At 31.2% G+C, this 21,836-nt stretch overlaps 1 long non-coding RNA gene and 1 pseudogene across 1 annotated transcript; one reads left to right on the forward strand and one right to left on the reverse strand.

Moving 5' to 3' along the window:
• Positions 1-1,170: 1,170 nt before the first annotated feature.
• On the reverse strand, positions 1,171-3,836 carry LOC107628523 (uncharacterized). Its single transcript, XR_001617823.3, has 3 exons — positions 3,690-3,836; positions 3,543-3,597; positions 1,171-1,444 (listed from the first exon to the last, which is right to left on the reverse strand). It is a non-coding gene; the product is annotated as an uncharacterized LOC107628523 (long non-coding RNA).
• A 4,607-nt stretch (positions 3,837-8,443) lies between these two features.
• LOC107627786 (cytochrome P450 83B1 pseudogene) lies at positions 8,444-20,723 on the forward strand (annotated as a pseudogene).
• Positions 20,724-21,836: the final 1,113 nt, after the last annotated feature.

Genomic DNA, 21,836 nt, shown 5'->3' on the forward strand with positions numbered 1-21,836 from the left:
TAAAAGATTCAAAATCATTCATCCTAAAACAGGATGTAGTAATAAAAATTTTTCAGTAGAGTCTCAAGACTTTAGGGAAGAATAACCTGCCTCATTTCTTAAACTCTTTCTACTAGAAATTCCTATTTTTCAGACGAATTTTGAGATAAAATTGAAATAAATTTCGAACAAATTAGACACAAATTTTTTTTTCGAACAAAATTGAGACAAATTTTTTTTGTCCCAAAAACCCTTGTTGCTAATTTACATTTTGTCTGAAATTTCGTCCGAAATTTTTTTCAGACGATTTTGTGACAAATTTTGAATAGCTAATTATCTACTAAATTTCTAACTATTATGATGTATTTTAGACAAATTTCAGACAGATTAGCCAATATAAAGACAATGTATTTCAAACAAATTTCAAACAAAAATGTATTTCTTTTCAGACAAATTTCTAACAATTTTAGTCAAATATAACATATTTTTTCGAACAAATTTTAGATAAATCAAATATTTCTTTTCAATTAAATTTTAAATAAATTTAATTTAATATAATTTACGTATTTTAAACAAATCTCAAACAAAATAAAAAACTATTTTCGCACAAAATTTCTACAAATTTAATAAAATATTTTAAACAATTTTTATACAAAATAATTTGTTATTTAATATATAAATATTTTAGAAAATAAATTGTATACTATCTGTTTCTTATATTAAGACCATTATAATAAACAAAATTTTCATATTACATCATTGAAATTATAAATAAATAATAAAATCATAAAAAAGTTAATTACAATAAAAGACTTAAAAAAATTATTATTAAAATACTTTTATCCATAAATATAATCAAACTAAAATAAGAAAAAAAGTAATTAAACTAAAACAAAGAAGAAAGCCTTTAGAAAGGTCACAAATAATGAATAAATTAAAATGTGTAACACCCTACCACACAGAGCTTTACCCCTAGGATGTAAAACAGAGGTGGCGAGGCGCTACGACCTCTAAAAATAAAATACATACATATAATAGTAGAAAGAATATAATAACTAGGAGCCTTGAAAAATGGATAAAACAAAATTTGTGAAATAAAAAGCGCAACGCTCAAGGAATAGGATTACTTGCGTACTAAGAAACCTAATAGGAAAATGATAAAGATAAGCAAGAAAGTAAAGGAAAGCCAAGGAAACAGCATAACTAGCTCCTGACTCAGCCTGCGAAGCTAAGGCTGGCCGGAGAATATATATACATACACATATAGATATCCCAAAGTACTTAAAACTCAAAATAAGGTCCTAGCTCTCCTTTAACCTCTAGGAGGAACAAAATAAACAAAATTTTTGGAGAGCAAGCTAAGTACATAGGTACATAAATATATACAATTATAAAGCCCAAAATAACCCAGGGACTACTTCGCTTCAAGATCCAGACGCCTAACAAGGAGCCTCTCGACCTGCATCTGAAAACAACACAGTATGGGATGAGAACCAGAGGTTCTCAGCATGTAAAGGTGCCACGCGTATAATAAATAAGGTCTTGGGAATGCCAGAGGCAATCCTAGAACTCTGTCGTACAATTGTAAAACTTAAATACTAAATAGAAGCCATAATAGGGGTGGGTAATCTAAACCTGCCTAACTTACTCAATTCTAAACCTAACATAACACCAAGCCATTTTATCCTTTCCTCCATCCTTCTGTCTTCCTTAATTCAGCGAAAACAAGCAACCAAACAAGTTCACGCACAAGTAATAAGCAGATAGTGCAAGAAGCAAGTATAACAAGTAACAGGAGGTATATATTCAATTAGGCAAACCCAGAAAATGCATAGCAATCAAAACACACAAAGGCACATGATGCATGCATGTTCTATGGGTGATGAGGCTCATCTGTCGGTTATCCAGCCAACCCGACAAGTCCGAAAACCTTAGACTGTCCCCCGTCGCGCATCCCCATGAGTCTATGCATAGATTTCACATTCATGCATCATTCAAACATTCATTCATAAATCACTCAATGGGGGTATCCATACCCAGAAATTTATACGTGCCCGGTCACCCTTACAACGTAGGGTCAACAGAGTATCGAGATTCAACCTGGAACACGTGGTGGCGAGCCACGGTTCTGTTATCCAGAGAAACTCGTATCTCAGATATCATTCATAAGCCATTTCATATTTATAATTATTATTTAATCATCCATCAAGTCATGGCATTATACTTCATTTACATTCTCATCTCTTTCATATAACTCATCATTTTACCTCTAGCTTCACCCCCCAAGTTATCTTATTTTCCTAGTTTCAACTAGCTACTGGTCTTAGTACCATACCTTAAGTCAAAAAGGAAGAAAATGGAAGTTTAGAAGTGAGAAATCTGATTTAAAATGTTAAAATCCACTTTTGTAGCAAACAGGGGCCACGTGTACGCGTGGGTCACACGTACGCATGGAGCGAACAGCAAGTCACGCGTACGCGTGAGTCAATCGTACGCGTGATCATGCGCATTAGCCTCTCACGCGCACGCATGGCTTCTCGCGCATGCGTCGTTAAAATGCCACGCCACGCGTATGCGTGGATGGACGTTTTCCTAAAATTGGCAAAATGCCCAGAAAGCTGCTACAAACCAGATTTTGTTATCCTGAAAGTACAGTTTTTATACCAAACTTCCGTCGTCTATAACTTTCTCTACAAAATTCTGTTTTTCACAAAATTGATATCGTTCAAAAACTTATAAAACCATCTTTTATTTGAAACAAACAACAATTCCATCCAAAATTTGAGGAGTAAGTTATGGACTTCCAAATTTCACCAAAATTCACTTTTTACCAATTTATAACCAAATCCCATTTTCACCGATTCATGTTCCTTACCATCAAAACCTGCACCTCCATCATATATTAAGTTCTATGTTATTAATCCTATCCACTAGCACATTAATATCCACACCAAATCATCAAACCCATACATTATTTAAAGAATCCTCCCTTTCCAACCATAACTTTCATATTAAAATTCATTAGTCCATTACCTTCTCCCATTAATACCAAATCATAATTCACCTTCACTAATTAAACAAGCCATAACCAGCAAGTTCATTTAACTCATATCAACATCATCATCAACCCAACATTAATAAATTACAATCACACATATTCAACACTCATACTCATAAATTCCAATACAAGTATAACCATGAATTTATCCAACATCTTCACAAAGCTAATCATTTAATGCATTTAACCATTTCAACTTAACCTATAATTTTCTAGCCTAAGTTTTCACAACACCTTAAATGTTAAACGCGCGAAACCTAAACCATACCTTGGCAGATAACTTTATTCAATCCAAGGCAGCTTCACAAGCAAGAACACAGCCCCCAAGCTCAAAGAAACCAACCACAATCTAAGCCTCAATCACCGATAAGTCTCCAAATACTCACTTTTTACTTCTAATGCATATATATATATGGACTTAATTCTCACCTAATACACATATATGTTCCAAATAAGATTTTACCTAATGAAATTAAAATTAAATTAAAGTTTAGGAAAACCTTACCGCTCCCACACGCGTAGCAACTCAAACCCAGTAAGCTCCGCAAGCTAAATCGAACCTGAAACATCAAAATTGGCAAAATCTCACTATAAGGTTTCAATTTCAAGAATAGAAAGGGGATAAAGATTCTGGAACAAAAATGGAGCTTACTGGTGAAATTGATTTGATAGAAATGTAGATCTCGACGCACTAGACGCGTGGCCGCGAACGGTGCGGCGATCGGAGCTCGAACGGAGAAGTTATGGTAGTGAGAAGATTTGATGAGGGTTAGGGAAGCTCCTTCTCCTCCCTTTTCTGTTTGGCGTCGTGTGCATGTAATGGGGAAGAAGAAGCTGCTGCTTCTTTTAAGTTATGGGTCCGGTTGGACCCACGTTTTCGGTTTGGACCCCGGTTCAACCAGTTCGGTCCATTCAGTTCAATTTTGGGCTAAAATTTTTGAAATTGTTATCAAAATTCTTGTTTTAAAGAGCTCTATCCTATTTTGATGTTAGATTTGCATTTTTAAATTTTCTATTTAAAAATTAATTTATTGACTAATTATTTACCGATTTTAGCGGGGTTTACAAAATGTATTAACTAATTTACCTAAAAATTTCTTAATCTAAATCAGAAAAAATATATAATCACTCATGTTATCGTCCTCATCATCATTAAAGGCTGTCCCAAGCTCATCTTTCGCAGGAATAAACAAGGTTGAAAAAAGTGGGGAAGTCAACTTTTCATATAAAACATGAAATGTTTTTTCAGTAAAACTAATTTTTTTTTGTTGAATTTTTAACTGACGTCTTTGATCTTTTCAATAGTCTTTTCTGCAAAGCATATCCTGCAATTATTAAAATAAATTAACAAAATAAACATTCATAGAAGAGAACTCTACTAAGATAGTGTATGCCTTGAAAAAAGAAACAAAGCAAACAAATGCATAAACTAATTATTTTAACATAGTACCTTATGATTAATTATTGCGAAATGGCCACATTAGCAGCACAAAATACAAACTAAAGTTGCAACTTACACGGCTATGGGAAACAAGTCTAGAAAGAATACAAGAGTTAGTTGCCTGAATTAGTTTTCTAACTGCCAAACAGAGTTCATCTACTAAAGGTAACACTACAAGAGTTAATTTAACAACACCTGTATTGCATGAAGAAGCTTATTGTGATGATGATTAGCTCACTGGGAATAAATTATATTTTTAAACATATTAAAGATATTTAAGGAATTTTTTTTGAAGATATTCAAGCCATAACCAAAATAACGTTCTGTCATTAGAGCTAAGGTTCATGAGCATTAAAATCCTAACCTATTCCAAATTAAGCAAAATTCCTTTAACCATAACAAACCATTAAAGAATCCAAACAGTTTCACATTCATTCGTTCTGAAATCAAATTGAGCAATCAGGTAAAAGAATACAAATACTCAAACGGATTTAAATTACTTTAAACAACAACTACAAAGTTTGAAATCAAATCCAGCAAGCGGAAACAGCAGCAGCCATACACAAATTCTATTTGAAAAGCCAAAGCTCATTCAATCACACCATTTTATTTTTGGCGCTTAAATTTAAATTATAAAATTCAAGAATCTGACACAATGTTCAAGAATTCAAAATACGATGCGTAGAGAGCAAGAACATTCGGTAGAGAAATGCAGCATTTTGGATCTGGAGAGAGAGATAGTACAGAGAGGGCGAGGTAGAAGACGAGTTTGAAGGAGAACTTGCGGAACTCCTTGAGGAGGAAATAGTAGAGAACGATGAAGCCTGAACCAACGAACCTGCGAGCACAAAGCACGAGAGAGGGTGGAGATTGCTTGAGTTGCGAGGTCGGAGGCTGGCTGGAGTGCGACCAAGAAGATTGACGACAGCCACAGGTAGGAGAGCAGCGTGAGTGAGTGAGGAGCGGCTCTCTGTGAACTGTGAGGTAGGGCAGTTTTTGAGGAGGAGATAAAAACTAAAACCAAAAGAGCGGTTTTGGAATTGAGTTTGGTTTTTAAAATTTGGCTTTTTGGCGCGAGTAAAGATCTGATTTTAAAACAACTACATATATAAAAATTTTAAAATTAAACTATATCTAATTTTTATTAATAAATTAAAAAAATAAGATTATAATATTGGTACCTAAAAAATAAGTTCTAGAATATTGGTACTTAAAAAACAAATATTTAACAAAGTCAGATCTAAAATTTAATTTTAAATTATTTAAATTAAGTTGTATTTTTAAATTTTCATTATATAATAATTTTAAAAGATAAATATTTAATAAAATCAAATTTAATATTACTGTTAACTAAATATATTTATAATATATTTTAAAAAAAGATATTTATAATTGTTTAAACAAGCATGATATAGACTATATATATATATATATATATATATATAAAAGGTGTTCAATTGAGCATAAATTAAACGTTTTTTTAAGTGATATATGTCGATAGGTTTCAATTAAGATCACAAATAAATTTTTCTCCAAATTTTTTAAGATATTTATATAATTTCTACATGTGTGACACAATTATTTAATCAATAGATAAATTAATATATAAAATTATACTTACATATATATATAAAATCTTACGGTATGGATCGCAGTAGATTATTCTTTTGAACAAACAAGAATCACATTACTATTTATAAAAAATTGAGACTTATTGTTTTACTGCTAATTTTATTTTTCTATCCAATTTAATCATTAAGATTCACTTGGTAACGAAAGAATAGATAAAGTAATATTAAGAGACACAATTTTATTTAAATAAAATAGAATATAAATAAAAAGAAAGAGTGAATTTTTGCAGATATTTTTTTTAAAAAAAAATTGTCTATAAGCAAATTAATTAAAAAGAATTAGAATAAAAACTTGTTTTTCTGCGAATAATGTTAGATTAAATCAATGAGATGCATATGACAAAGTTATGAACAACCCATTCTTCAATTAAATTATAGACAAAATTAAAATATAAACTTTATTTTCATACTAAATGTTATAATTTCTCAATAAACATATAAAATCCGTTTGAAAACTGATGCACTTTCATACAGAATTTATAAATAATGTTATTTTCGTTCTAAATTTGTGAAAAAAAAAATTTGACTAATTCAAATGATTAGTTATAGTATAAACATTTAAGACTAATTATAGACAAATTTGAGATAAAATTAACATTTTTTAAAATGCGTCCCAAATCCGTCTGAAGTTATTGTGCATATTCAGATGGAATACAGACGAATTATAATTTTTGTTTAAAATGTGTTGCTAATTTGTATAAAAATTTTGGCACCAAAATTTGAGACAAAATTTAGACAAATTTAGGACAGAATATATTTTTCCAAAACCTCCACTAAAAGTTGTTCAACATTTGTCTTAAATGTGTCTGAAATTAAAAAGTCATTCAGACAGAATAAATTTCGTCTGAAATTTTTGTCTGAAAATGTCCTATTTCTAGTAGAAATCCTTGAAATCATAGTTACTTAAATTGAAATCAATTTAAATGGAGACTTAAAATCAAAACCAAGGCATGTAAGCCAAAAGTTCCGAGCCACTTTCAAAACCAACTTATTTGCGCCTAAAAACCAATTTCATTTCGTTCGTAAATCGGAAACCTTTCTAAAGCTCGGAATTATTGTTTAGTCTTGCTAAGTCGAAATTTAAAGAATACTTGAGAAGCAAAACGAACTTAATTAATCAAAGTTCAACTTCTTTTAAAATCCACTAAAACTCTTCCAAAAGTACTTCTTTAATCAAACTTCAAAGCATAGGTTCTTTCTTATTTAAATCAATCTTAAAACATAAACTTTTCGTAAACAGATTAAACTCGAAAAAAATCTATTTCTTAATAAATCAAGAACCAAATAATAGAACCTCTCAAATACATTCCTTTTCTAAATCACATTCTTAAAACAAAATCTTAAATTTCATAAAAATTCGGTAGCATCTCCCTTAAAACTTGGACTTTGTTACCCTTTTCGAGTCCCAACCAAACCATTATGTAGCCCTTTCCACGGCTCAAATCCAAATCAGTTTAATTCTGAAAATTTATATTTCAAGAAACAACTTCAGACTCAAATCATTTTCAATGAACCAAACTCGTTTCCAAAACTTTAAAGAAATAATTCAGCAATCGCCCATTCAACAAAACCAAACTGCAATGCAGTCAAACAACAATCACATTCATCCAAAAATAGCCCAACAAATACATAAGACTTACACAATCACTAGAAGTACATTTATCACATTAATATCCATTTATAGCAATTCCAAGTTATAAAATTAAGTTCTTTGAAAAAGTCCCTACCTCGACATGTTCAAACCACAATCCAAATGCCTCAAGGAATTCCTTTCCTCTCGACCCGAAATCAATGGCAACTGAAACCTCAGCTCCGCTTGCTTTCTCAAAAGCAGAACAGCCTCAAACGCGACATGCGGCCTCGGTTTCTAATTCCTAAAACATTAATATCACAGAAAATCTTAAAACACATAATGGAAAACTAATGGCGAGGATTCCGAGATAGAGACACTTACTGGGATAAAAGGAACGGCGCAGTAGCTACAGCAACATCTACGCGACACGCAATGTCAAAACTCAAACCTACGTTACCAAACCTCAAAGTCTTTAACCAAACATAACCGAACACTAACGCAGGGGTTTTTGAAACGTAAATACTTACTGAAATGACAAAACGAAGCAGCGGGGTCTCTAAACCGGTTCGGCGGCAGCCCCGGCAACCACCTCAAGCAGCAGCGGCTACTGAACTCCGGCAATGGCAACTAAAATTAACATGCAACGACAATAAAGCTTCTAGAATCTCAAAAGAAACGAAGGGCAAACCCAAAATCCTACCGGCAGTGCGTTCTCTGGAGGCAGAGGCAGCTTCGTCCCCTCTCATCCATAATCAGCCTCGATGGAGATGGAAGCTGGCAGCGACGGCGGCGGTTCCAACGAAGGCGACGTGAACAGCGACAGGGCACGGCGGTTGGACCTCAGCTCAGCCTCGGATCCTTCTCTCTCTCCTTCGCGCGTTGTTCTCCCGTGACAGAACAGTAGCGGTGACGGTGTGGAGCGCGGCGCAGCGGTGGTGACGAGGCATGGTGAAAATCAGCGACGACAGTAACAACGCGGCTGACGGCGCGACTCCCTCTCCTCGTGGTTCTGGCGGCGACAGCAGCGCAGTCCTCTCCCCTCATCCTCGGATCTCCTTTCTTCTCTCTCCCCTTTCTCCCTCTTCGTGCTTCCCTTCTTCCCCTTTCTTTCACTACAAGAAAAAGTAATATTTGTAACAAAAAAAATTGTTACAAAAAATTGAAATTTTGAAACAAAAGGATTTTGTAACAAAAAAAGGGGATGTTGCAGTATGTCCCGTTACAAAAAGTTTTTGTAACAAAAAATGGAACTGTTACAATTCAAAGTGATATTTTGTAACAAATTTTTCTGATACAAAAAACCAGAAGTTGTTACAAAAGTGGTAACAAATTTTTATCTTCAAGGTATTTTTGGTGACAATCTATTTTTTCCTATCATAAAATTTTGTTACAAAATGTAACTTGATTTTGTAACGTTTTTTTCTTTAGTTACAAAAGCAAAATAATTATTTGTAACTATTTTTTTTAATACAAATTGCATGCATAATTTACTAAATTATTTTTTAAATTAACTAATCTATTAACTATTTTAATAAGCAAGTCTACATTTATATAATATGCAAAAACATACATAATTCAAACATGGCTCATTTAGGTAAAATTGTTTTAAAACAAAAGAATCTTAGTGAGTACATTGATTAGTTTTACAAGTTATATGTCTTGCATAAATTCAACCAAAAGTTAAAAGTTCTAACATAGATTAGTGTCTCTATGAATCAAAATATTCTTGAGCCCTCAAGGTAGCATGTGGTCACCATTTCAGCACTCCTGTAAATAAAAAAAATCTGATGGTTTCAGTGACTAAGAGAAGGGGGGGTTGAATCTTAGCCCCCTTTTTTGTTGCTTAATACTTGCTGAACTCAGAGGTGACTTTTTAGTTTTGGCTCGTCTCTGGATATGAGACCTTTTTGTTTTTGCTCGTCACTTGCCACGAGACTTTTTGTTTTGTCTCGTCACTTGGCACGAGACATTTTAGTTTTTGCTCCTGTGCAGTAGAAAACAGAAATGGAGAGAAAGAAGATTACACCCAGATATATCCTGGTTCAGCTGCTAAAAGCAGTGCAGCCTACATCCACTCTCCATCACAAACATGATGGAATTTCACTATAATCAATCTGATTACAACTTGTAAAGTGCTAACCCAACTTACAAGGGGATTCCCACAGAATCATGAAACACAACATAGATGAACAAAGGAACTCTAAGACATCTATGGCTTTTTCTTTTAATTTTACACTCTCTGCCTTTTTCCGCTCTATGGCTTTTTCATTACAAACCTCACTGTTTGCCTTTTTTCCATGAGACTCAAGACATGACAAAATTAAACAGAAAAATACAAAACAAAATACATTGAAGGAGAAGAGAAAACTGTTAGCTCAGGTAGCTCTGAGAACACTGTGCCTTGCACTCTCAAATTTTCTCCTTGCTTCAAACAGTGGCTGTCCACCCTTATTATAGAAGAGGGGAGCCTCCACTTATTGAAGCCAAAACCGAACTAACTTCTTCCTCCTTCAACAAACCGGTTCGGTCACATAGAGAGAGAAGAGATAACCATGCAATAACCAACATGCAATTACCTCTAGTCCTTTCTTGATCATCACTCTTCATCAATCCGAGCTCTCCATCCTTGGCTTGCTCTCCAAGATGGATTTCTGGCCCTTGATGCTTCATGATGATGATGACTTCATCTGCTTCAATCTCTGCCTTCAACCATCACTTCGCCACTCTAGCTACTTCCTGTGGTGGTTGAGCAGAATCAAAGACAAGCCATGCTTCAAGAATCTCCCTTGCTGGCCGAGATCTTCTTCGTCCATTTTTGAGCATGAAAGGCTCAAGATACATCACCAAATCTAACCAAATATAGTGAATATCTCAGCCACAGCTCATTTTTATTTTAGTATGTTTTCTTGCCATCATTAGCTTGATGGTCTTGATGCATGCAACTTCATTTTGGTAGCTCCATGTAGCTTCCATGGCTTCCTTTATTTTCTGGATATTGACCGAAAAGAAGAGAGAGATGAAAGAAAATAAACAGCTTGAAACAAAAGCAATTCAAATGTAATAAACCAATTAGTTGGTGAAAGTTGCTTTTACTTCCCTAGCTTAGAGTGGCGTGTAGTCATTACACCCATCAATCAATTCAGCTGAACTTTTCTCTCTCATGTTCCCCATGCATTTAATTAACAATGTAATAGATTTTGAAATCCATCACATGGTTAAAGGCTTGGTTCCGTTGGAAGCACTTTGCTTTCATTTTTTCCTTGGTTTCGGACCAAGTTTGGAACCATGCATCACAAATAAAATTTGGGCTTGTAGCATTGAATTTAAAACTGGCCCATTTGGTTAACATTTGCTTTCTTGATGAGATTTGTTTCGGATCAAGCATAGAAGGTTCTCATAAAAAATAAATATGGGCTTGGTTATAATATTATTGAGTTTGGCCCATCAATATAAATTTCAGCCACTTAGTATAAAAACATGCAACAAGGCTGGTTATTGGGCTTAAGCCAGAAACTCATTTTTCGGCCCAATATTAAAACCTGCAACAAAAATTATTTAATCAAATCAGATTATTAATTTTTGCAGTTAATTATTTTAAATAATATTTAGTCATCACAAATATTAATCAAGAGTTTTCCAAACTCATCAAAATCGAAACAAAAAATTAGAAACAAGATATAACACTAACTACAATTTTTTCTATTAAATTTTATCCAAAATATTTAGAAAAATTTTGGCAGAACCTCCCCTAAAACTTGGATATTTCCACCGTCTACGGTTCCAACAAAAACAACCAATTCACAACTTATTTCTCAACCAATACACAACCAAATTTATCAAACCAAATAATAGAACATTTGTCATTTCTCAACCATGACACAAGTAAAATGTTATAAATAGATCCTTATACTTTTATAAAAATTCGGACATGATCTCTTCTGAAAATAAGACTTAACCACCCTTACGGGTCCCAACCAAACAATTTACCAAACTCTTTTCAACCTTTCCAGTATCAAATCAGTTCAAAATCAAACAAATTCTAACATTGAATCAGTCATATAACGCTAAGGTTAATCTTTAATTTTATGAACTCATAACTGTTACTAAGATATTCTTAACACTCTATCTTCTTTTCTGTTTTTAATATAGCAAATAAACTCAGAATTGCGCATACTTTATGTCCAGATATTCATCTTGAAATAAGATTTTTAACAAACCAAAGATCATAATTTTCTGATTTCTCTAGCCTTAGAAATAGAGAAAAAACCGTGACTGCTCTGTAGTGCGTAAAACCAGAAAACAGCAACAACATGTGATATTCAAAATTCAGTATAAAATCCAAGTTAAATCCAATGACCTTAAAAATTAATATGGTTCAACTTCACTCATCCAGAGTTCTTTTTCAATTAGTTCTGAGTTAATACCATTTTTAATGAAGAAGTTACATAACCTGGAAGTTAAGTAAAAATGAGTCAGAATCTCTTTTAGAAGCCAACAAGCTTAGTACCTTTCAATTTGAATAACTTTTATTACAAAACTCTAATTAAGCTAAATTTTGGTTTGGAAATTTCTAGCTCATCCAGAAATAAGTGTGTCTTGGTTGTAACCCAATTGCTATTCAATTCTAAGAGTTACAAGCATTGGAAATTGATGCATAGCTTGCTGAAATCTGTTTCTTTCCAGCTTTGACCACCAATATTCAAAAATTCACAACTCCCAATCCTTAACTCCTAAAATTCTGAAGTTTTAGAGCAATAAATTAAGTTAATCAAATTTTATAACAAAATTAGTTTCACTCCAAAACTCAGCTCGTAGAAGTCGCAGCAAGACAAAAAATTTGCTGCCCTGTTTGACCTTTTTTGCTGCAGGACAGATTTAACAACCTAACTTTAAAAATTCTCCATAAATTGTATATTTAACAAAAAGGTCTCAAATTTTTCAGTTTAGTTCCTTATATTCCCAAGGTTAATCCAGACTTGGCCTCATACAATTCTGATCATTACATAATTAGTTATAGCTTTTCAAAGTTTCTAACTCCGTTTGAAAGTAATGCAGAAAATCAGATTTTACTATTCAACTTTGAAAAATCATAACTAACTCTCTAGTTAATACGACATCTTCAAAATTGAATATTAATAAATATACTTGTTGTAGTTTGCTTATCTTTTAGTCTCATACTATTCCAATCTCTATTAAATTGCTGGTGCACTTTCAAAGTTGCCGTTTCATTTCAAAATTCTGATTTTCAACATAAAGTTTAGCATTTCAAGTTTAACTTTCAATATTTCTCAAAATTAATTTCAAAACATATTTAATAACCAGCCCAATAGTAATCAACCAATACAATCCATCAAGATTCAATATTCAATCACTCATCAACAATTCATAATTCGCACGCAATCAATCAATTTCACAAAAACCACAAGCTCAATCACATTTCCAGCCACAATTCAATATCCACATAACCAATCAATTACTCATAAAAATTAAACCTATTTGCAGTCATTCAATAAACTTTATGGGCATTCTAAAATTAAAGTCATTTAATTTGAACTCCCTACCTCGATGTCGCCTTAATAATGAACTCGACAACAGCAGTAGGATTTCCGATGACTCTTCACTCTCCTAGCAGTAGTAGTGGCAGTGACATTAGAACTAGAATGGTAACCCTGACAGCCCTCTCCGATAGCAACAATAATAATTTGAAATTTTGGTAACTGACAAAGAATAGAATGGAGACAAGGTAGCAGAAATAAGATTACCATAAAGTAAAAGTGGAAGTAGAACAAGTTAAAGGAGTGAAGGACCTAAACTGAAATAGAGTCTGCAACAACACCTCCATCACTAGCCCCAACGGCAGTAGCGTATAGCTCCAGTAGCAACCACCATGGCATTGTGGCTTCAGCAGTGATTTTCGATGGCAACCACGGCGTGTAGATCGATGGGTACCTCCGTCTCTAGCAACGGTAGCAGCGATACGATCTCCTATCTTCCCCGTCACATCTCTGCGAACTCCTATCTCTCTCTTCGGGCTTGTCGGCATTGGCAGAGGTGGCGGCAACGAACCCTAGCAGTAGCGGCCGTGGATCGGTCGCGATGGAGGCAGCAGCGCGGACAGCATCTCCTTTTCTCTCTCGAACGTGGGCTCTCTTTCTCTCGTGCGATAATGACGGTGACGGTGGCAAGGATACCCACCGGCACCATCTCCCTCTTCTCCTCTTCCCTCTGCGTCCCGTTTCCCCTCAATCTCTCATCCTCTGTTTCTCTAGTTCTCTCGAGAACTCCCTTTCCTTCCTTCTCCATTTTTTCCCTTCCTTTCTGAAAGTATGTGTGTGCATTGTGTTTTAATTTAGGGATTTAGGGTATAAATTTAGGAATTTAGTGAAATTAGAATTTTATTTGGTAATTCTAGAATTAGGATAAAATATATACGAGTAATATAATAATTTTATAAAAATAACCAATTATAAAATTTGCATAAGAATAACCAATTATAAAATTTTTTAAATTAGATTGTATAATACTTTTATTATTGAATTTTAATTTCAAATAACCAATTATAAAATTTGCACAAAAATATTAATTAATTAAACTCCAAATATTAATAAAACTAATTTAATTACTCTTAATAGATTAGTTTATAAAATAAGAAGTTTAAGTTAATAATAAGTGATAACTTTTTCATGATAAAAGTTATTTAAATTAAGTTATACAATTCTTTTTTATTTTTAAATTACTAAAATTATACAAAATATTCAATTATAATAAAATTACTTAAGAATCTTAATTGATTTATAATAAAATTATCTCCGAATCTATTTAATTATTTCTAATAAAATAATTTCTAAAATTATAAAGTTTAAACTTAATAAATTAAAATCACAATTTATTTATATTTAGATTTTCAAAAATGCAGGATGTTACAAAATAAAATTATTTTGAAAAAAATATATACATAATTTTTTTTACTCTTAAAGTGTTTAACATTTTGAAAAACAAAATTGTTATAAAATATATTTATATTTTGTGACAAATAATTAACTTGTTACAAACAATATTAAATTTTGTGACAAATTAATTTTTTGTTACAAAACAATTGGAGTTTTTGAAACAAAAAACAAAATTTGTTACAAAATATTTTGAATTTTTGCAACTTGTCTTTTTTTGTTACAAAATATTATAATACAAAACACCATCTCATTACAAAAACTAACATAATTTGTAACAAAATAAAACAGGTTGTTACAAAATGTTATCATGTTTTGCAACAACTTGTAATGTTGTTACAAAACATTATTCTTTTGTAGCAATCACATATTATTATTACAAAATACTATTTTTTTGTAACAATTTTAAATTTGATACAAATTTTTTGTTACAAATGTTCCATTTTCTTGTAGTGTTTCTTTTATTTCTTTCCCAGTTGTTGTGTTAGGTTTCTTTTTGTGTGTATTGAGTGTGAGTGTGTGACCGTGCGTGAGTGAGTGAGGGATGTGGTTGTTGTTTGTGTGTTAGTGTGTTAGAGGGTTAGGGTAGAAAATTAGATTTAAATAAAATTAGGATTAGGTTAGGGTTTTAGCTTAGATATTTTTATTAACAATAGAGATAGTAGTGTAATTTTATGAAGTAAATAAAAAATAGGACAATAATAAAAATTAAATTAAATATAAAGTATCTATTTTTAAGAATACATTCTAATTAATAATCTTTAAATAATTTTCAGTTAAATACCAATTTAGTAAAAATTGGAGATAAGTAAATTAATTCTCCTTTATTTATAAAATAAGATTAAAAAATTATATATTAAAATTAAGACATATAGAATACTAATTATTTTTCAATTATAAGAACTCTAAATAATAAATAAGAGTTTCCTCAACTTTTATATAAAAATCTCTACAATATAGTCTTAAATAAATATAATACATCATAAATAATTTATTAATAACTTTTAAAAATTGAGGGCCATACAACACACAATATTAGATATATAAACACATAATTGATAAGATCTAATTATTATAAACTATAATAATAAAAGCAACCAAATTTATAAAATGAAACAAAAATAACAATAAAATGCATAAAATATAGAAGTGCACTACAACATATGAATATTATTCTACTTACAAGAATAAAAAAACTAAACTCATTACACTACAATCAGTTAAATAAATAAGTATACAATCATTATACTTATAAAAGATTAGGAAGGCCAATTAAATTAAATTAAATTAAAAATAGTATAATATATTGAAATTAAAAATAGTATAATATAATGAAATTTTAATGCTCTGGATATTCTAATTATGTGTATGTGTGCTACTATTATTTCTTTTCAAAGTATGTATGATATAGTGGATAAATTGATCATATTCCTAACAAAAAGAAATGACATTGTTAAACTTGTGAAGACATTTCAATACATATCAAAATTTATAAATTGGCATGTTAAATCTACTTATCAATACTTAGCAAAAAGGTTCAAGCAATGGGTACGGTTAAGACAAGCCTTTAGAATAATCCGAAATATATCAATTAATTTTATTTGAGTTCAAATACATATTTTTCTTGAAGTTTATCATAATATATATTTCATCTAAACTCAAATGCATATTTTTTTTAATGAGTGATACACAATAAAACCTTTTTTTAATTTTTACTTTGGAAGGAACCAGTATTTGACTAATTTTAAAATAGAAACTGATTTTTTTTAAACAAAAATAATTTAATAAGCAAAATTATGATAAAGGAAAGAGATTTACCTTGATTATTGAAGATGAGAAAAATAAGTGCGTGAAAAAAGTAAAAACAAATCAAGATGACATTGGTATTATAAAATAGAAGTCACAAAGAAACATTACTCAGATAGAGAAGTCACAAAAAAAAGTTGAAATAAAATGAAGTTAAAAAACAAAAAAGATGAAAAAAGATATTTATGAAATAAAATAAAAATGATCATACATATAGAAAAAATAAAAAAAGTAAAAGAAAAATAGTTAAAAAAATAAATTTTGTATTCAATTCTCAATAATAAAAATTAAAACAAAATCTACAAAATATTGCTTCAAGTAAACGGATATTTAATATAAAAATATATTAAAAAAATATCCAAACAAATTTAATCCAACATTTAAAACTTTTCGACATGCATTCATGCTTCTGAACAAACATATACTAAATTAAACAATTAAGTAAGAAAACATCATCAAAAACTTTTCATAATAACCCTAATTAGTCACGGGCTAAAATAATGTCACCACTTATCTTCTATTCCTTACTCTTCCCTTGCCCTTGTTTTTCTTCTTTTTTCAAAAACAAAGAACACTTAACAAGAACAAAGCCTTTCCACCAGGTTAGAGGGCTTCCAATAATTGGAAATCTTCGCAATTATATACTACTTCCCTTTATCTTCATCTATTTGAACTCTCAAAGAAATATGGCCCTATATTCTCCCTTCAATTAGGTCTAAGGAAAGCAATTGTTATTTCATCCCTTAAATTGGCCAAAGAAGCATTGAAAAACCAAGTTCGTGAATTTGCTGAAAGACCAAACATAATTGCTCAACAAAAACTTTCCTATAATGGATTGGAGATGTTCTTTTCCCAAAACAATGATTATTGGAGAGAGATTAGAAAAATATGTGTTTCTCATCTCCTTAGTGCTAAGCGTGTCTCAAACCTTTCCTCAATAAGAGAGTTTGAGGTCAAGCAATTGATCAAGAAAATATCGAGCCATGCTTCATAAAAAAAGGTGACAAATTTGAATGAGGTGTTAATGGCTCTAACAAGCACTATCATATGTAGGATTGCCTTTGGGAGAAGCTAAGGTATGAAGATGAAGGAGTTGAAAGGAGTAAGTTCCATAGTTTGTTCAATGAGTTCCAAGCCATGTTGATTACTCTCTTTGTTTCGGATTGTATACCTTTCTTGGGTTGGATTGATAGATTTAAAGGACTTCATGCACGTCTTGAGAGAATTTTTAAGGAGTTGGATGAGTTCTACCAAGTTATTGATGAACACATAGATCTTAATAGAGACACTTTAGAAGGAGAGGATATTGTTGATGTCTTGCACTCTTGCTTCAATTGAAGAAACAACGTTCGTTTTCTTTTGACCTCACTTATAATCACATCAAAGCAGTTTTAACAGTATTTACTCTTCCTCTTTTCCTTTACATTAATTTTGTTTTTATATAGATGATTGCATATGTATTTGTAAGAGAGAATATAATCCGTCTTCAATGGTTATTTGAGCATGTTGTTAGGATGTGCGTGTATTAATTTAATTTAAAGTTAATTATTATCTAAATCTGTCCCTCAAAATTTAAAAAGTAGATATTTTAGTTTTTAATAAAAAAAATTAATATACAAAAATATTTTTAAAATTTTACTCTAACAAATCAATTATTCCATAATTTATTTTTTAGTGGAGTAATTATTGTCCAAATTAGTCTCCAAAACTTTTAAAAGCAGATATTTTAGTTTTCAAATAAATTAATACATAGATCAATTTTTAATATTTTTTTTCTGTCAGATATAATAATCTTCCATTTATTTTCCGACATAACTCATCAAATTCTTCAAGTACTTATTAGTAGATATTATAATAATCAAATTAATTTTTAAGGTTAATTTAAACCTATTTAATTTCTAATATGGTATTTTAAAAAAAAAATATTGAACCATTCTCACTACATACACAATTTCGAATCCAACAAAAAGAAATGTACTAAATTTTGTATTCTCTTAAATTAAAAACATATTATTGTGATTTGTTTAGTTTCATGTCTTGTTTTTTTGTATGTTTTATTTTGTTATGTTGAATATTTTCTAACTCTAAGCTATATATATGTCTTCATTAAAAAGTGGTCTAAACATTAATTATATTCATGTGTATGCATTATGTAAAATTTTAAGTAGATATGCTTATACAATCATCATCACCAAATGTGCATTGAGTGACATTTATTAGTATCAATTACACCATAAAAAAGTAAAATAAAATAAAAGTATTATTAATTACACAATAATACTGTACCATAATTTTTTTACATATTTTTGGATAAAAATAATAATAAATTTAATTTATTCATTAAATTTTATGTATGTATTTATAATATAAAAATAGTTTTTGCATAAAAAGTATATATATATATATATATATATATATATTGTCACTCAACAACAACAATAATAATAATAATATTGTTCAATAAAATTATTAGAGATTATTCTACAAAAATTTCAATGTTAAAATTATTTGATATTTTTATATTTAATATAATTTAATTTGGAGTGATAGCTAGAAATTAAGTATACTCAAAGTTATTCTTCTATTTTTTACTTATTGAATCTCAAATTGATCACTAAATTATCAATTAACTAAAAAAACTAACTAAATTTCTACTTCATATATAATTAGACTAACTTAACATATACATACATATTATTTTTTTATTTATAATATGTGCAAAAATCATGTTAAAAAAAAGTATGTTAAATTTGCATTCTCTGTTAGTGAGTTATGTTGAAAAATAGACGAAAAATTATTATGTCTGACAGAGAAAAACATTGGAGATTGATCTGATCTGTGTATTAATTTTTTTTGGAGACTAAAATGTCTGCTTTTAAAATTGTTGATGAGTGATTTGGATAATTAGTCGACTGAAAAATAAATTGGAGACTAATTTGTCTATCAAAATAAAATTTTAAAGATATTTTTGTACATTAATTTTTTTTGAAAACTAAAATATCTACTTTTAAAATTTTTGGAAACTGATTTAAGTAATTACTCTTTAATTTAATTTAACAAAATTTTTTAAATGAGATAATATATCTTGGTCATTATTATTGTTTTTCTTTTTATTTTTGTTTTTAGATTAGACCTAAAACTTTTAGACAAGTGGTGTTTATCACTCTAACCAACCATACGGCAGTATATTGCTAAAAAAATAGAGAATTGATTCAAATACAAAATAAATATAAAAAAATATTAATCACCTGACATTCTCTATTTTTATCCACAATATTCATCTTCTTAGATGGATTTATATTTTCAAAGAAGTATAGATAGATAAATAAAAAACATTTTCATAAAATTTCAAATTAAGATGGACAACTTGATGATACTTGTTTTGGCTCCACTCTTTCGACTTAGTAGGGTCCGTTGACAGGTTTATAATTGATTTTTTTAATTTTTAATCTATAAAAAGTTATAGCATTAATAATATTTAGTACATTTTTTAAAATTAATTTATAATTTTTTAAAAAGTTATTTAAAATATTTTTTAAAAAAATTAAAAAATAACTTCTATTATAATTTTTTTATTAATTTTTTTTAAATAAATATTTTTATAACTAACAAATTAAATACAAAATAATTTATTTATAAATTATTTTTAATATAAATTTTAATATATTTTTTTAAAATAACTTAATTAAATTATTTATCCAATCTGATTCTTAATATTCTTTAGCTTTTTACAAACTATTTTTGCGTTTGCAACTATTGAGGCCACGGTCCATGAATTCAGTTATATATAATTTATACCAAAGATTTTTTTTTTTTACTTAAATATGCTATTTTTTATTATTTTTTTTATTGGACATACTTATAGCAGCAACAGATACAACTGCAAATACAACAATTTGAACTATGACCGTGCTCATAAAAAATCTAAGAGTAATGAAGAAAGTTCAAGAAGAAGTTAGAAACTTTGGAGGTCAAAAAGATTTCTTAAAAGAAGATATTCAAAAGTGTAACTATGTTAAATCTGTGATAAAAGAAACATTAAGATTATACCTACCAGGACCATTACTTATGCCAAAAGAAACAAATGAGAAGTAGTGCACTATATATGGCTACGAAATTCCAGCTAAGACTATAGTTTATATAAATGCATGGGCTATTCATAGAGACTCTGAAGCATGGAAAAATCCAAAAGAGTTTTATATATCGTGAGAGATTCTCGAAAAGTTCAATTGATTTTAAGGGTCAAGATTTTGAGCTAATTCCATTTGGTGGAGATCGTAGAATTTAGTGGTGCTTGGTGGAGTGCTATCCTTTGAGGTGTGTCAAAACGTGGTTCTTTTATGGGTTTTTAAACAACCGTTCGTATAACAGCGACGGTTTAGAGTTTAATTTGTTTGCACCAGTAGCTTTATTGGATTAGTGAAATTATTACAATTATGTTGTTTTCTTTTTTATTTTCATTGAAAGAAATTTTGTGTGAGGTATTTTTTCACAAGGAAGAATATGTATGTAATAATTTCTTAAATAAAATAGAAGTGTTTAAAGAAGATGTTAATAAATAAGACTAATAGCTATTTTAATGTAATTTTCTCAAAGTGAGATGGATAATCAGTTTTGTAGTTGTTACGGCCTGGCCCAAAACTCGCGCGGGTCGATCCGACCCGAGTTCTCGCCGGCCCGATGGTTCGCCCTCCACCCGACCCGAACACGTGTCCCGTACGGCTTGTGCACAGCCGTGTGACAACACCCTCGAGAGTGTGGGCCTGCCCACTGGAAGGGCCCACTACTGACATGTATATAAGGGGAGACTGGCTCTCCCCCCAAGGTACGTGACATTCACACATCATTCCCTCTCCGCCTGCACATATTCTGACAAGGGCGTCGGAGTGTCTTTGCAGGTGGCACCCCCCTTTTTCTCATCAGAAGTGCTCAGGACCTCGCTCACCCGGAACCAGGAAACCACGGCCAGACGAGCTCCTCCACCGTCCGAAGCATTGACCTCAGGATCCTAACCCGAACCGTCCGGTACCCGACCTACCGAACATTGGCGCCGTCTGTGGGGAGAAGACGTTCATGGATTTCGTACTGGTCCAGACTGGGACTGGTTCCGAGGTAGCGCCTCCCATACTCGGGGGAGGCGCCGTCGCGACGGAATCCCGGCAGCAGCAACGGTCGCCCACGAGGGATGCGACGCAGACTCACGAGAGACGCCCCTTCGGGGGGACGGGTGACAACCACGCCAGGATAATGCAAGAACTACGCCACAGAATGCAAGACTTAGAGCGCAGACTAGCAGAAAGAGAGCGCGACCAACGCTCCCCAGAGCGGAGTCCCACCCGTTCCCGTTCAAGAAGCCGCTCGAGGCGCACGCCGAGCCCCCATTGCGAGTCGGAGAGCACTG

This window comes from Arachis ipaensis, chromosome B2, assembly GCF_059453495.1.
Source record: "Arachis ipaensis isolate K30076 ecotype BB chromosome B2, ASM5945349v1, whole genome shotgun sequence".
Lineage (NCBI taxonomy): Eukaryota > Viridiplantae > Streptophyta > Magnoliopsida > Fabales > Fabaceae > Arachis > Arachis ipaensis.